The 16,543-nt window shown below is 44.9% G+C and overlaps 1 protein-coding gene across 1 annotated transcript in view; it reads left to right on the top strand.

Moving 5' to 3' along the window:
• The window catches only part of LOC121555203 (contactin-associated protein-like 5), a 133,656-nt gene that overhangs the window by 54,958 nt on the left and 62,155 nt on the right, over positions 1 to 16,543 (top strand).

Below are 16,543 nucleotides of genomic sequence, written 5' to 3'. Positions count from 1 at the left end.
CATACAACTCATCAGGCAACTAGAACCTCCTGGACAAACATAAACACATGCTTCAACTCATCAGGAAACTAGAACCCCCTGGACAGACATAAACACATGCTGCAACTCATCAGGAAACTAGAACCCCCTGGACAGACATAAACACATGCTGCAACTCATCAGGAAAGTAGAACCCCCTGGACAAACATAAACACATGCTGCAACTCATCAGGAAACTAGAACCACCTGGACAGACATAAACACATGCTGCAACTCATCAGGAAACTAGAACCACCTGGACAAACATAAACACATGCTGCAACTCATCAGGAAACTAGAACCCCCTGGACAAACATAAACACATGCTGCAACTCATCAGGAAACTAGAACCTCCTGGACAAACATAAACACATGCTGCAACTCATCAGGAAACTAGAACCACCTGGACAGACATAAACACATGCTGCAACTCATCAGGAAACTAGAACCACCTGGACAGACATAAACACATGCTGCAACTCTTCAGGAAACTAGAACCCCCTAGACAAACATAAACACATGCTGCAACTCATCAGGAAACTAGAACACCCTGGACAGACATAAACACATGCTGCAACTCATCAGGAAACTAGAACCTCCTGGACAAACATAAACACATGCTTCAACTCATCAGGAAACTAGAACCTCCTGGACAAACATAAACACATGCTGCAACTCATCAGGAAACTAGAACCACCTGGACAAACATAAACACATGCTGCAACTCATCAGGAAACTAGAACCTCCTGGACAAACATAAACACATGCTGCAACTCATCAGGAAACTAGAACCTCCTGGACAAACATAAACACATGCTGCAACTCATCAGGAAACTAGAACCACCTGGACAAACATAAACACATGCTGCAACTCATCAGGAAACTAGAACCTCCTGGACAAACATAAACACATGCTGCAACTCATCAGGAAACTAGAACCGCCTGGACAAACATAAACACATGCTGCAACTCATCAGGAAACTAGAACCTCCTGGACAAACATAAACACATGCTTCAACTCATCAGGAAACTAGAACCTCCTGGACAAACATAAACACATGCTGCAACTCATCAGGAAACTAGAACCACCTGGACAAACATAAACACATGCTGCAACTCATCAGGAAACTAGAACCTCCTGGACAAACATAAACACATGCTGCAACTCATCAGGAAACTAGAACCTCCTGGACAAACATAAACACATGCTGCAACTCATCAGGAAACTAGAACCTCCTGGACAAACATAAACACATGCTGCAACTCATCAGGAAACTAGAACCTCCTGGACAAACATAAACACATGCTGCAACTCATCAGGAAACTAGAACCTCCTGGACAAACATAAACACATGCTGCAACTCATCAGGAAACTAGAACCCCCTGGACAAACATAAACACATGCTGCAACTCATCAGGAAACTAGAACCCTCTGGACAGACATAAACACATGCTGCAACTCATCAGGAAACTAGAACCACCTGGACAGACATAAACACATGCTGCAACTCATCAGGAAACTAGAACCACCTGGACAGACATAAACACATGCTGCAACTCTTCAGGAAACTAGAACCCCCTAGACAAACATAAACACATGCTGCAACTCATCAGGAAACTAGAACCCCCTGGACAGACATAAACACATGCTGCAACTCATCAGGAAACTAGAACCACCTGGACAAACATAAACACATGTTCCTTTATCACACCATTCCAGAGTGTGGAATAAGAATGTTATTCATGTCCACACACGATTCAGAAATGTTGCACTTGGCTCTCTGTCCATTTTCCCCCTCAGATGCAGTGTCATTGAAAAGTCACACTCTGGAGGAGGAAAGATTGATTTACTTATCAAGTCCTTTTATTGCCTCATCAAAATGGATGCCGTGTCTCACCCTGGAGGTGTGAACTTTTCATTACTCACACTCTCAGAAACACATGGTTGAAAGAGTTTAGCCCGACTACTCCTTTTATTTCTCCCGGTACAGTCATTTTGAGCCTATCTGATGCTCTAGGCCAGGCCCAACCACAGACCGACAACACGTCTATTGCTGGTCATTGAGGTGTTGCAGATGATGCCACAGCAATTCCAGTGACCTTTCTATTAGGTTCTGTCACTTGAAACCAAGCAGACATACACTTTGCAGTATTGTTGTTGGTGTAAGAGGTGTAGGAGCCATTAGATTCAGGGTAGTGGACATAACTGTGCTGACAAGCCAGCTTGGGCCTCTTATGGAGCTGACATTGACACATATCACTCCACACCCTCCCCACTGGGCACACAAATTATTGAATCAACTTTGTTTCCATGTAATCTCAACCAAAAACATATCCGATGATGTTTAATCAACGTGGAAAACTGATTAGAGTTGCAAAAAGTAATCAATGTAATATAATACTTTTTTTCATCCAAACTTTAACCTAAATCCAATGACATGGTGAAATATTTTGTTGATTTCACATTGAATTCACATTACTTGACAACTCAACCAAATGCACATCAAAACTAGACGTTGAACTGACGTCTGTGCCCAGTGGATAATCTATCTTCATCTCCTAGCCTTTGTCACTTAACGGCAGGTGAACCTTGATTCCTCCTAGTGGAAAGTGCTGAGCGCAGAGGCTTTTAGAGTGCTCGACAGTACACCGTTATTATTACTGTCATTGCATATCTGCCCCCCAAAGATATGCATTTTAGACACTTTCATGCCTCATAAGTTGTCATCTCAAGGATAGTTTTCAAGGGCATAGTGCCATAGTCTATACTCAGAGGTACTTTGCTAGGAGGGAATGCATGTACTTTGTCTCTCATGAAAGTATTGACATTCAAAAACAGGTTGAACATAAAACTTGTTTTGGCCAAGAAAATTGGCACAATAATTTCACGATAATAGCATTGTTAATATAAATGAAAAGCTTTAACTTGGATTGCGCATCATTTGTTTCTAACTCTTAAACAAATAGATCAGGATAATGATTGGTATTTTTGGTCAACCATTACATACATAGCAGTTGAAAATGAAATCGTTCTAACAAAACAAACTACAGTTCTGCTTTGTCATTTAGCAGACGCTCTTATCCAGAGCGACTTACAGGAGCAATTAGGGTTAAGTGCCTTGCTCAAGGGCACATCGACAGATTTTTCACCTAGTCAGCTCGGGGATTAGAACCAGCGACCTTACGGTTACTGGCACTATGCTCTTAACCACTAAGCTACCTGCCGACATTGAGATAACAAATTATTAACTTTGTTTCTAAATTCTAACATTGTAGCATAGGTCATAGGCTAATTCTGTCTACTGGGCATGTTTGAAAGGGTTAACGCGACATCAATTATGTTACATACCATATAGTTCTAAAAGTGCTGATAACCATAAGAATTAACATTTATTTTTCATTTAACCTTTATTCCACCAGTAAATCTCATGAGGTTTGTTCTTCCGTTCTCCGAGAGACTTTGCCCTTAATAAAGAAGAGGTGAATGTCACTCTCATGCAAACCATGGTGCTGTAAAGGTTTCCGAGGTTCAACCCACTCTTTATTCTCCATGAAAGGTGTCAGTGACTCTTTTGATCTAGGCACACGGCACTTTTCAGAAACTATTTGTCTCTCCTGTGAATCAGACAGGGCACATTTTTTTATGGTATTTATTGACATGCTGCTGGTAATTTTCACCAGGTATCCAGGATCAAAGACACTGAAAGGCCAGAACAGTTGCAACATTGTCCTTGCTGCATACACATGTGGAGGAAATAAAGACTTCGATGTAAACAGGTTGTGCTTCGTTAAAGCCTATGCTTCTTAAAATACGTATTTTATCTTACAGTTTATGTTATGTGGGCAGCTTGTCTCTCCCTTTTCTGTTTCCCTTCCTCCTTGTTTTGTCCCCTCTGTGTCTGTTGTATCTGTATGTGTGTTTGTCCCCTTTATGTGGGTGTGTCTGGAGTGGATCAGGGGGCGTGCTCAGGATCTGCCTCTCCTGTGCAGCTGCGGGTTGTTTCCAGTGATTCCTGCCTACGCAGCTGCATCCTATTCTCTAATCAACCTGCACTACTTATTCCGGGGCATGGCTCTCCACCGGCGCCAGATCGTTGTTCTTACCAGAGCGTTTCGGACATACCTCCCAACCTGCCTGCCTTCCTGCCTGTCGGTCTGCCTGCCTGCCTGCCTGCCTGCCTGCCTCAGCCTCTCCTTCCTCCGGAGCCGACTAGCCCACTCTGTTCCTTTACTTCAGTTGTTTTTTGGACTAAGACCATTTTAACTTTTATTAAATATTTTTGTTTCTTCCACTCCCTTTGTCGTGTTTGTTTCTCTGAGTGCTGGGTTGAACCATAGCCTAACAGAACGATCTGGCCATGGACCCAACAGAGAAACAGCACGGGGCAAACGAAGACAGCTTCCAACAAGCTATCCAGGCTCAAGGAACGTTGCTAGGACAGCATGACCAATTGATTCGGACTCTTGTGGAAGATAATCATCAATTGCTGAACCAGGTGACTCAGTTAACTACACAAGTCTCTAAATTGTCTGTTATCAGTTCTCCATCTCTCTCTGACCCCCAGTTTGATGCACCCCAAGTTGTTTCCTCTGACATTATGCAGGCGTCGTTCCGTCGGGAACCCCCTGTCACGTCGCCTGAACCGTTCAATGGAGAATTGGAAAAGTGCCGGGGATTTTTGCTTCAGTGTGACTTGATTTTTCGGCAGAGACCACTGTCGTTTTCTACTGATTCCTCTAAGGTACATTATGTTCTGGGGCTGTTAAGAGGGAGAGCTCTGGTTTGGGCTGAGGCTGTGTGCTCAGATCAAACTTTGACTGGATTGACTTTTGCTGATTTTTCTGCTAAATTGAAGACTGTTTTTGACCATCCTGACCATGTGGGTAATTCCTCCAAGATACTTTTTAATTTGAGGCAGGGTTCTAACAGTGTGGCTGAGTACTCTATTGAGTTCTGGACTTTGGCAGCGGACTCCAAGTGGAACAATGTGGCACTTCAAGGAGCATTTCTAAACGGTTTGAATGAAGCCATTAAGGATGAACTGGCTGCTCGTGACGAGCCACATGATTTACATTCTCTCGTTTCCCTGTCCATTAAGCTAGACAACCGGTTGCGGGAGAGGCGTCGGGAGAGAGGCGGTCGGCCGCATCTAGGAGGACGAGTTCCCCAGCCGTCAACCACTCGAGTCTTGCCTCCCCGGAGCCGGCAGCTTCTTGTTCCTGATTCCATCCCGAGCACAGAGGAGGAACCTATGCAAGTGGGTCGAGCTCGACTACCTCCAGCAGAGCGGCAACGGCGCCTCCAGGCGGGTGAGTGCCTGTACTGTGGAGACGCCACACACATTCTGGCTACATGCCCTAAGCGGCCAAAAGACAAGGCTCGCTCGTAACGGTGGGTCTACTTGCGAGCCCAGAGTTAGATCCTGAACCCATCATTCCCCGATTACAAGTACCTGTAACCTTACGTTTCCAGAGTCATTCCCTGCCACTCTCAGCTCTCATAGACTCAGGTGCAGAAGATAACTTTATTAGCCACCAGTTCGTTACACAAACTCGTATCCCCATGGAGCCACTACCTACCCCCATTCGGGTCACAGCCCTTGATGGGCGCCTCCTCGCGGAGATAACTCATCAAACCACCCCCGTTTCCCTAGTGATTTCTGGCAATCATTGTGAAAGCATTCAGCTAAGAGTTATGTCTGGCTCAGCTACCTCACTAATCCTTGGCTTCCCCTGGTTGGCTCTTCACAACCCACAAATTGATTGGACACGTCACACCATTCTCAGTTGGAGCACTAACTGCCATTCAGAGTGCCTTAGGTCAGCGGTACCCCCACTAAGTGTAACCCAACTCATCCCTCAGCTCCTCTTGATCTGTCATCTGTCCCCAAAGAATACCATGACTTAGCGGAGGTTTTCAGTAAGGACAAGGCTCTGTCTCTACCACCACATAGGCCTTATGATTGCCCTATTGAACTGCTTCCTGGTGCTCCCTTGCCCTCTAGTCGCTTATACAATCTGTCCCGACCGGAAAGAGAGGCAATGGAGCAGTACATTGGTGATTCTCTGGTCTCGGGCATAATCCGTCCCTCGTCGTCTCCTTTGGGTGCAGGTTTCTTTTTCGTGGAAAAGAAGGACAAGTCGTTACGCCCCTGTATCGATTTCAGGGGTTTAAACAACATAACTGTTAAAAACAAGTATCCCCTTCCACTCATCAACTCTGATTTTGAACCTCTGCATGGCGCCACGGTTTTCTCCAAGCTCGACCTCAGGAACGCTTATCACCTTGTCCGGATCCGTAAGGGAGATGAGTGGAAAACCGCTTTCAACACTCCACTGGGACATTTTGAGTATTTGGTCATGCCCTTTGGGCTCTCAAACGCCCCTGCTGTTTTCCAAGCCATGGTGAACGATGTTCTTAGGGATTTTTGAACCGTTTTGTCTTTGTATACCTGGATGATATTCTTGTTTTTTCCAAGTCACCCGAGGAGCATGAGTCACACGTCCGTCAAGTCCTTCAACGGCTCTTGGAAAACAAGCTGTACGTCAAAGCAGAGAAGTGTGAGTTCCACAAACAGTCTACATCGTTCCTGGGGTTCATCATTGAGAGCGGGCAGGTGAAGGCGGACCCCGAGAAGATCCGGGCAGTGACGGAATGGCCCATACCCACCACCCGTAAGCAACTTCAACGATTTTTGGGCTTTGCTAACTTCTACCGTAGGTTCATTAAGGGTTTTAGTAAAGTGGTGGCACCCCTTACTAGACTCACATCCCCAAAGGTCCCTTTTCTGTGGTCCCCTGAGGCGGAGCAGGCGGTAGGGGTTTTGAAGGAACTGTTTTCCACCTCCCCTGTGTTGATACACCCCAATACCTCTCTGCAGTTTGTTGTGGAGGTGGACGCGTCGGACTCAGGTGTGGGAGCCGTCCTCTCCCAGCGCTCCCCACTGACCAAAAGCTTCACCCCTGTGCTTTTTTCTCCAAAAAATTGTCACCCACAGAACGGAATTACGACGTTGAAACCGAGAGCTGCTGGCGGTCAAGCTAGCACTGGAAGAATGGCGGCACTGGCTGGATGGAGCTGAACTGCCGTTTGTGGTCTGGACTGACCACAAGAACTTGGCTTACATCCAAGCCACTAAGAGACTCAACTCACGCCAAGCCAGATGGGCCCTGTTTTTTAGTAGGTTTAACTTTATTCTTACATACAGACCGGGGTCAAGAAATGTTAAACCAGATGCTTTGTCCCGCCAGTTTGCTGACCCTTCGGAGACCAGCGAGCCTGAGGCAGTCCTGCCTTCCTCATGCGTCGTGGCGGCTGTTCAGTGGGAGATTGAGTCTCTTGTGAAGACTGCACTTGCCACGGACCCGGGACCGGGTGATGGACCTCCCAACCTACTCTTTGTTCCCGAGACGGTCCGGTCTCAGGTGTTGCAGTGGATTCACACCTCCCGTTTTGCTGGTCACCCTGGGATGAGACGCACGTTGACGCTGCTTAGGAGACATTTTTGGTGGCCTTCAATGGAAACTGACGTTCGGGCTTTTGTGGCAGCCTGTTCAACCTGTGCTCGGGGCAAAGCCTCCCATCAGTCCCCTTCGGGGCTGCTGCTACCCCTCCCAGTTCCCAGCCGTCCCTGGTCCCACATAGCCTTGGATTTTGTCACCGGCCTACCCAAGTCTGAAGGTAATGATACTATACTTACCATTGTGGACAGATTCTCTAAATCTGTTCACTATATAGCATTACCAAAATTACCGTCTGCCAGTGAGACAGCGGACCTCCTAGTCCAACATGTATTCCGTCCCCATGGAATACCTGTGGACATCGTATCTGATAGAGGCCCACAGTTTACTTCCCGTGTTTGGAAGGTTTTCTGTTCTGCTTTGGGTGCTTCCGTTAGTCTGTCCTCAGGGTTTCATCCCCAGACCAACGGTCAAACAGAAAGAGCCAATCAAGACCTCGAAGCAACCCTTCGTTGTGTGGCTGCTCAACATCCATCATCCTGGGCCAAACATCTGCCTTGGATAGAGTACGCCCACAACTCCCTCACCACCTCTGCCACTGGTCTTTCACCCTTCGAGGTTACCATGGGTTATCAACCCCCTCTGTTTCCTGCTCAGGAGAAGGAATTGGCTGTTCCTTCGGTTCAGGAGAACCTCCGCCGCTGCCAGAGAGTGTGGCGCGACGCTCGGGAAGCGTTGCTTCGGACCACTGACAGGAACAAGATGACAGCGGATAGGAGCAGGACTCCCGCACCTGTGTTTCATCCTGGTCAAGAGGTTTGGCTGTCGTCTAAGAACGTACCTCTTCGTACCAAATCACGCAAGCTGTCTCCTCGGTACCTGGGTCCGTTTGTGGTGGAGTCCATCATTAACCCCGCTGCGGTTCGTTTGAAGTTGCCTTCAGCCATGAAGATACACCCTACTTTCCACGTCTCCCAACTGAAACCTGTGTCCTCCAGCCTTTTGTGTCCGCCGGCTGTTCCACCTCCACCTGTTCGTCTCATTGACGACCATCCGGCCTACACCGTCAGTAGGCTACTGGACTCTCGGAGGCGGGGTAGGGGTCTCCAATACCTAGTCGATTGGGAAGGTTATGGACCAGAGGAGAGGTCTTGGGTCCCGAAGCGTTTTGTGTTGGATCTTCAGTTGATCACGGACTTCCATCACGACAACCCTGACAGGCCTGGTGGGTCGCCAGGTGGCGACCATTGAGGGGGGGGGTACTGTTATGTGGGCAGCTTGTCTCTCCCTTTTCTGTTTCCCTTCCTCCTTGTTTTGTCCCCTCTGTGTCTGTTGTATCTGTATGTGTGTTTGTCCCCTTTATGTGGGTGTGTCTGGAGTGGATCAGGGGCGTGCTCAGGATCTGCCTCTCCTGTGCAGCTGCGGGTTGTTTCCAGTGATTCCTGCCTACGCAGCTGCATCCTATTCTCTAATCAACCTGCACTACTTATTCCGGGGCATGGCTCTCCACCGGCGCCAGATCGTTGTTCTTACCAGAGCGTTTCGGACATACCTCCCAACCTGCCTGCCTTCCTGCCTGTCGGTCTGCCTGCCTGCCTGCCTGCCTGCCTGCCTCAGCCTCTCCTTCCTCCGGAGCCGACTAGCCCACTCTGTTCCTTTACTTCAGTTGTTTTTTGGACTAAGACCATTTTAACTTTTATTAAATATTTTTGTTTCTTCCACTCCCTTTGTCGTGTTTGTTTCTCTGAGTGCTGGGTTGAACCATAGCCTAACAGTTTAGGTCACACATTTGTTTTGAACCTTGATAAACAGGTCACATATTATGTAATATGAGACTTGTTAAGCATTCATTTAGGCCTTATGAAAGGCTTCATTAAGCATTCATAAGTTATACTTGGTTTAAAGTGTGACGATAAACAGATTAACAAACCTATTAGTGCTGAGTGCTGCTCGCAGGCTCTCATTACCCCTGATTGAACACATGACCACAACCTCCCTCTACTTCTGTTCATCCCTTATTTCCAGCTCTCTAGTCTTCCATTACATGCAGGCTTGAGCAGCCCACAGGCCATTCAATATGCAGTCTATTACCATGTGGAGATTGGGTAGCTTTAGACCAGGGTCTGGTGGTCAATGTAGAGCCTCTATGACCCTAATATGATGTACTATCTGGCCCATAGTCGTATCCAGTGGGTATAGCCAAGGTTGCCAGCCTTGCGTCACCACTATGACACACAAACGTACATCAGGAGATCGGTTTACCAATGACTCCATGATCGACGTTTTAAACCCAGCTTTTATTCTTCCAAGAGCACCAAATCCCAGTATCTGCCATCGTCTAATTAACATAACTTTGCATGGCCCAAAACATTAAAACAAAAGGCATAAAACTTCACACGTATTCTCTAAATTAATCACCACACCTCAACACTATGATAAAGCACACCCCTGAGTCGTTCCTCTTTGAACTATCCGCCATCCGACTATCCGCCATCCGACTATCCACCATCCGACGAACAGAATAACAGTTTCCCTGGAACAATAAATCCATGAAACATATCAAAATGCATAGCTCTTTATGAACTCTTGAAACAATCCTAAACATGACAATTTAATTCACACAGTAACATTAATTTTGTCGATTCAAGTTTCATCAGTCTTCACCTCTCCTGGCTTCAGTGACCCTTGTATTTCTGTGGAAATGTCTCTTCATCGAGACTGCCACAGATAAGGTGTGTTTGACTCCTGTGATAGCCCACAGATGGTCTGTCATTCAAACAATGCCATAAATCATGATTGCGTCATCATGCTGGGCCTCGGTGCCAGCAAGTCGTTAGAGGCATCTTCATCACCGGCCTTCATCATCATTCACATTGGTTCACTCTCTATGTTTCCACTACATTCACATTGGTTCACTCTCTATGTTTCCACTACATTCACATTGGTTCACTCTCTATGTTTCCACTACATTCACATTGGTTCACTCTCTATGTTTCCACTACATTCACATTGGTTCACTCTCTATGTTTCCACTACATTCACATTGGTTCACTCTCTATGTTTCCACTACATTCACATCATTGTCACTCAAAAATAATTTCTGAATTTAGTTGCTTGTAGAATAATGTTACAATGCAAATGTCATGTGTAAAATAGTTTTATTTTATGTCGTTTTGCAACTAAACCTCCCTTGCACTGCACTACTTTGTAATACTTTTTGCATAGTTGTTTCGTTGGGCTGGCCCTCATCTTCCAAGTATGGTTTGCTGCAGCCCAATATGGCGAGCGGAGTTTGGGCGAGTGGGTGTGTCGAAAGGAGTGGGTGTATGAAAAGCGAATCAGCTAATTGGGCAGATTTGTTGCCTCTCAAGACGTGTTGCGTGTCTGATTGGGCTGCACGATGAGTCGATAAGCCGGTGTTATATCGACGTGCCTGCCGACCTGTGGGTTCTTCTTACTGGGTATCACAGTCGTGTCGCCTGCGGAAGCTAACGTGGCCATTTTTTTCTCTCACATGATTTTATTTCAAGTAGGATAGCAACCCACACAATAAATAACTAATATGGATAACCATCTAGATGTCACATTGATTCATACATACATACATACAGTGTACTACTCAATGGGGAGGGTATGTCCCGCTTGACAAGCACTACTGTCCGGCAACAGCGTGGGAAGTAGCTACCTAGTAGCCAATATCAGGGTGACAGTCACAGTAAGCACACATACAACGAATGAAGCAACAGTACATCCATCATTCATACTTTTAATAAAAAATTAAAAATAGTCAGTTTTATAACTGAAAATGTACAATTATTTGTTTAAAACTAACAGTGAAATACGACTCAGACTCATCCTCTGGCTTAACAACAGAAGTCCAAACTCTGGCGGTACGGTCGCTCATTGTACGGTAGTTGCATGGTAAGAAACTGAAGAAAAAAAACACAGCTCAATCAAAACCGTCTAACCCCTATAGCAGAGCGCTTTGGACACACCCACTCCTTTCCACACGCCCACTACTTTCCTTTCGAAACACCCACCCCTTTCCACACGCCCACTACTTTCCTTTCGAAACACCCACTCCTTTCCACACGCCCACTATTTTCCTTTCGACACACCCACTCCTTTCCACACGCCCACTACTTTCCTTTCGACACACCCACTCCTTTCCACACGCCCACTACTTTCCTTTCGACACACCCACTCCTTTCCACACGCCCACTACTTTCCTTTCGATACACCCACTTGCCCATATTGGGATACAGTTATCCCCTTCTCTCATCATCTGCTCTGTAAGCAATAGGTGGTGGGCCGTAGCAAGCTATCTGCTTTAGTTTTAAAGATGATCTCTGTCGTGGGAGGAGCTGTATATTTATTTCTTCTGAACACATGTCAATTCTTGCAAAACATTTCCAAATACTTAATTTTATGTTTGTTAGCTGGACAGGCAAATGTCGCAGAGTATTAAACTGTAAACCAATCAAAACTTGTGTACTATCCATGGTACTATCTCTGCTGATCAAGTCTGCCAATCACGTTATCCGTATCTAAGGTAGTAGACAGCTGGTGACATCTCGAGAGATATCTCCGTCCGACAAACTGCTATCAGATAAAGTATTTTTGATTTATTTGTAATCTAACTATTTAGTTATAGAAATGTGATACCATCAATGCAAGCTGTAAAATGACTCCCAACTTAGAACACAGCAACCTTAGTAATGTAGCTATCTTGCTAGTTAGCTAGCTAGTTACAACAAGTAGATCTGTTGCTAGCTAGCAGGAGCAGATAGCTTTATCATGAGCTAGCATGTCATTCTAGGACAAGGAGCATTTTAGCTATCAGTTTATTCCAAGTAATAATTTAAGACTACGAAAATCTATAGGACAAGTAGTGTAAATCTAATACAGTCATCAAGGCAGGACCCACTAATTTCATTCATACTGACAAATAAAAAATGCCACATTATCCCTGTCAATAGTTGGAGTAGGATGATTGCATGGCACCCTGCCTCAGACTGTCAGAATGTTCATTTTCTAGCTCACAAACTACATTGCTTTGCTGTGATCATTTATTTTATTCATTCTTATCTCTCACTTTTGTCTCATGTGATCTATTCAGCTCTTCTGTGTCCTGCTCCCAGAGATCAACCCAGTTCTATTCACCAAGCATAGGCTGATTCACTCACATGTGAGGAGAACCATCCTACTGCAGTTTGAACTAGCCCTGCCATCACTATTTAGACATTGAGACCACATATGCATTTGCCTTTTGGCTTTGGGGGTTTTGTCTTAAACATTTGCATTTTAGAGTTGAACGCCAACTACAAATAGGCTTGCTTGTTTGAGCATCTCGAAGACTAAATTCAATGTAGAATCAGTGTAACAGGTGACAAACGGTGGGGAGAATTATATTGTCCCCGTCAGGAGTCCAGGCTTTTGCCATATATGGTAGAGTTCTAGTCTCTGTACCACACAAGCACTTGCCTCTCTCTCTCTACATCGGTCAGCTACATTGGTGACCAGGGTGGGATCCTTTCGATACGCCTATGGGGCCTGGGCACACAAATGCTCCTAGAGAGAAGTGGGAATACTGAAGCATGTGTTGATGACAATTCTACAGTCTCATCAGAGGCCCAGGCTTTTGGCATAGATGGTAAAGCTCTCATTTCTGGGCTGCAACGTTATAAGATTGTGCCTTCCGCGGCACTTGATATACATTGATTGGTAGGTTACACTATATTTAGATACTTCAAATACTGCCTAAGACACCTTTGCTATTTGTCTAACATACTCAATAAATGGTGAAACAATATTTGTGATGGTGTTCTTTGTTCTAATGTACAGTTGAAGTCAGAAGTTTACATACACTAAGTTGACTGTGCCTTTAAACAGCTTGGAAAATTCCAGAATATGATGTCATGGCTTTAGAAGCTTCTGATAGGCTAATTGACATAATTTGAGTCAATTGGAGGTGTACCTGTGGATGTATTTCAAGGCCTACCTTCAAACTCAGTGCCTCTTTGCTTGACATCATGAGGAAATCAAAATAAATCAGCCAATACCTCAGAAAAACAATTGTAGACCTCCACAAGTCTGGTTCATCCTTGGGAGCAATTTCCAAACGCCTGAAGGTACCACGTTAATCTGTACAAACAATAGTACGCAAGTATAAACACCATGGGACCACGCAGCTGTCATACCGCTCAGGAAGGAGACGCGTTCTGTCTCCTAGAGATGAACGTACTTTGGTGCGAAAAGTGCAAATCAATCCCAGAACAACAGTAAAGGTGAAGATGCTGGAGGAAACAGGTACAAAAGTATCTATATCCACAGTAAAACGAGTCCTATATCGACATAACCTGAAAGGCCGCTCAGCAAGGAAGAAGCCACTGCTCCAAAACCGCCATAAAAAAGCCAGACTACGGTTTGCAACTGCACATGGGGACAAAGATCATACTTTTTTGGAGAAATATCCTCTGGTCTGATGAAACAAAAATAGAACTGTTTGGCCATAATGACCATCGATATGTTTGGAGGAAAAAGGGGAAGGCTTGCAAGCCGAAGAACACCATCCCAACCGTGAAGCACGGGGGTGGCAGCATCATGCTGTGGGGGTGCTTTGCTGCAGGAGGGACTGGTGCACTTCACAAAATAGATGGCATCATGAGGAAGAAAAATTATGTGGATATATTGAATCAACATCTCAAGACATCAGTCAGGAAGTTAAAGATTGGTTGCAAATGGGTCTTCCAAATGGACAATGACCCCAAGCATACTTCCAAAGTTGTGCCAAAATGGCTTAAGGACAACAAAGTCAAGGTATTGGAGTGGCCGTCACAAAGCCCTGACCTCAATCCTATAGAACATTTGTGGGCAGAACTGAAAAAGCATGTGCGAGGAAGGAGGCCTACAAACCTGACTCAGTTACACCAGCTCTGTCAGGAGGAATGGGCCAAATTTCACCCAACTTATTGTGGGAAGCTTGTGGAAGGCTACCCGAAACATTTGACCCAAGATAAACAATTTAAAGGCAATGCTACCAAATACTAATTGAGTGTATGTAAACTTCTGACCCACTGGGAAAGTGATGAAAGAAATAAAGCTGAAAGAAATCATTCTCTCTACTTTTTTTCTGACATTTCACATTCTTAAAATAAAGTGGTGATCCTAGGGAATTTTTATTAGGATTAAATGTCAGGAATTGTGAAAAACTGAGTTTAAATGAATTTGGCTAAGGTGTATGTGAACTTCCGACTTCAACTGTATATGCATGAAACATACATTATGGAAAACATGTCCCACACTCAGTCAAAGTTAGTAGAATAATGAATGGATTGGCAAGATTTTGGCACCGTCAACTTTTAGAAGGTTAGTAGGAAAGTTAATCATTTAAACAACCTAAATATACTCAAATTCACTTAACATTTGATATTTGAAACTCCAACATTCATTTCCTAACTGCTTTCTCTATAATCCTACAGGCTCTTTATCGTTCTCCATTCCTTATATTCCAATGCATCCAACATTATACATGCCCAACATGGTATTGGGCAGCTGTTTTTTGAGGAACTCTATTCCTCTTGTTCCAGTCATGGGCTTCATCCGTTCCTTTTGTTGCAGACATGGGCTTCATCCGTTCCTCTTGTTCCAGTCATGGGCTTCATCCATTCCTCTTGTTGCAGTCATGGGCTTCATCCGTTCCTCTTGTTCCAGTCATGGGCTTCATCCGTTCCTCTTGTTCCAGTCATGGGCTTCATCCGTTCCTCTTGTTCCAGTCATGGGCTTCATCCGTTCCTCTTGTTCCAGTCATGGGCTTCATCCGTTCCTCTTGTTCCAGACATGGGCTTCATCCGTTCCTCTTGTTCCAGACATGGGCTTACCAGCATCCTTTCAAGTAAATCAAACAGAAAATATTCATTTACATAAACAAAGTATACGAAAATCATCAGAACACAGCGTCTGTGATTGTTAGCTCGTATTTCTCGCATATCAGAGAATATACAGGATTTACAAGTATGCCTTTGTCATATTTTGTCAAAGTTTTCCGTCCCTGGTGCTATTCTGTGTTTTCTCCCTCATTGAACAGAGTAAATAATAGATTGTCTGTGATGTTTACCAATATGGATGTGTAGCGGAGCATCCGATGCAGTGGGATAACGAAGTGCTTGGCGTAGACCCCCTTGGAGAGCTTGGCTGTCTTAGCCTCCCCTGTAAGCCCAGCAACCATGGCACTCAGGTGCTCTTTGTGTTTGACACATAGCTAAGTCATCTTTCTGCAAGGGGAAAGAATATAAGTTAAAGATTGTAGCTAAAAGAAACACTAGGACATTATTTTCTAAAACTTGATACATCTTCCTTTTTGTAATGTACTGTTTGTTTTTCAAAATAGTGTAAACTAACCTCGGAGAGCTTTCATATCCTTTCAAATGTCTTCATTTGCCTATGTTGTTACAATATACACTGAGTAGACCAAACATTAGGAACATGGACTCTACAAGCTGTTGAAAACGTTCCACAGGGATGCCGGCCCATGTTGACTCCAACGCTTCCCACAGTTGTGTCAAGTTGGCTGGGGGTCCTTTGGGTGGTGGACCGTTCTTGATACACACAGGAAACTGTTGAGTGTAAAAAAAAACAGCAGCGTTGCAGTTCTTGACACAAACCGGTGCACCTGGCACCTACTACCATACCCTGTTCAACAAAGTCACTTAAATATTTCGTCTTGCCCATTCACCCTCTGAATGGCACACATACACAATCCGTCTCAGTTATCTCAAGTATTGAAAATCCTTCTTTAACCTGTCTCCTCCCCTTCATCTACACTGTTTGAAGTGGATTTAACAAGTGACATCAATAAGGGATCATAGCTTTCACCTGGATTCACCTGGTCAGTCTGTCATAGAAAGAGCAGGTGTTCTTAATGTTTTGTACACTCAGTGTATAGTCTAATCATTTTGTTATCTTGAATTCTGATATACTGAGCATCTTAGCAGTAGCAGCATAGCATACAGCAGGGGCGTGAATCGGTGTACCCAGGGGCTTGTGTGTGTTCAGCTGACGTGCG

The sequence above is a fragment of the Coregonus clupeaformis genome, chromosome 40 (assembly GCF_020615455.1).
Source record: "Coregonus clupeaformis isolate EN_2021a chromosome 40, ASM2061545v1, whole genome shotgun sequence".
NCBI lineage: Eukaryota > Metazoa > Chordata > Actinopteri > Salmoniformes > Salmonidae > Coregonus > Coregonus clupeaformis.
Note: the sequence above shows the minus strand (reverse complement) of the source record. Positions and strands in the feature narration are given on the sequence as shown.